This window comes from Aplysia californica, unplaced genomic scaffold, assembly GCF_000002075.1.
Source record: "Aplysia californica isolate F4 #8 unplaced genomic scaffold, AplCal3.0 scaffold00038, whole genome shotgun sequence".
Taxonomy (NCBI): domain Eukaryota; kingdom Metazoa; phylum Mollusca; class Gastropoda; order Aplysiida; family Aplysiidae; genus Aplysia; species Aplysia californica.
In genome coordinates, this window is record NW_004797308.1 from 786,006 (window position 1) to 787,188 (window position 1,183).

At 43.7% G+C, this 1,183-nt stretch overlaps 1 protein-coding gene across 1 annotated transcript in view; it reads right to left on the bottom strand.

Moving 5' to 3' along the window:
• Positions 1–1,183, bottom strand: part of LOC101861643 — a gene marked incomplete at its 5' end in the record, with an annotated part of 110,489 nt that overhangs the window by 7,714 nt on the left and 101,592 nt on the right.

Genomic DNA, 1,183 nt, shown 5'->3' on the forward strand with positions numbered 1-1,183 from the left:
CCCCCCACACACACACACTCGACACAAGTTAGACCAACTAGGAGGCGGGCTTCCGACCCTGCTTGATGACCTCCTAAAACATAATGTGTGATTTCGTGAGAAGATGGACACAAGTGTGTCTTATTCTTCTTCTGCGTACCCCTACCAGAGCTCTGCGGACAACTGACTACGATCTTCATCTCACAAAGCAGTTGATTTTTTCCCTACAAGGACGTTTGATCTACATACGCCGTAGAATCACCTCTTGCCTCACAAGCAGCCTCATACCGTTTTCAAAGGTGGTCTCACCATTTATACTGACTCGAGTATGAATGTGGGATGTGGTGAAGTTTTCCAGCAGTACTGCACAACACCCATAAACTTTCAAAACAGCTTAATGTTCGCTGAAGTCTGGATTCCCACAAATGTTGCTTCTACATTCTTTTGTGCTATGCGTTGCTTAACACACCAAAAGAGAAAAACATCGAAGTCTACATAATTGTCTCTCCGAGAAACGGAAGAGACGGACAAACGGAAGGGCGTTTGTGGTTGGGGTTAACTAAAAATTTAGATTTGAAGTTATATAAAAAAGAAACATGTACAAAAGACACTGAACAAGGCTGGGGAAGAGCTTGCCAGGACTAACACTGCCTGCTCAACAGTACTGACTACGTCAGAGGAGGTCGCCCCGTCTCATAGTGGCTTAAAATGTCTCGGGAAAACATCACTATCGTAGTATAAATTAAGCCATTAAGTGAACGTAGGTCCCTGAACACGGACATCCCATTCTCATTCTCTCCCCCACCCTCTCTCTCTCTTTTTCCCCTTTATTCTCTCTGTGCCTGTGTCAGTCAGTCACTCTCTCTCTCTCCTCCCCACCACCCCGTCTCTCTCTTTATCATTCAATCTCACTCTCTCTTCATCTCTCTCTCTCTCTCTCTCTCTCTCTCTCTCTCTCTATCTCTCTCATATTATCACAAAGAAACTGCAACCTAAACTGTAACTTTTTCATTTCCTTGTATTGTACAATGGCCCCTTTATTCACACCACCAGTCTCCTGCCCTGAGAATTCTCATTGTGTCCAGTTGGGCTTCAGCCTCACAGAATGTTTATGCAATGAGGGATTTCATGGCTACAAGTGCATGAATGAGGTAAGCTTGTTTCTTGACTGTGAAAGTTGTTTTTTTTTCATTGTTTTTTTTTT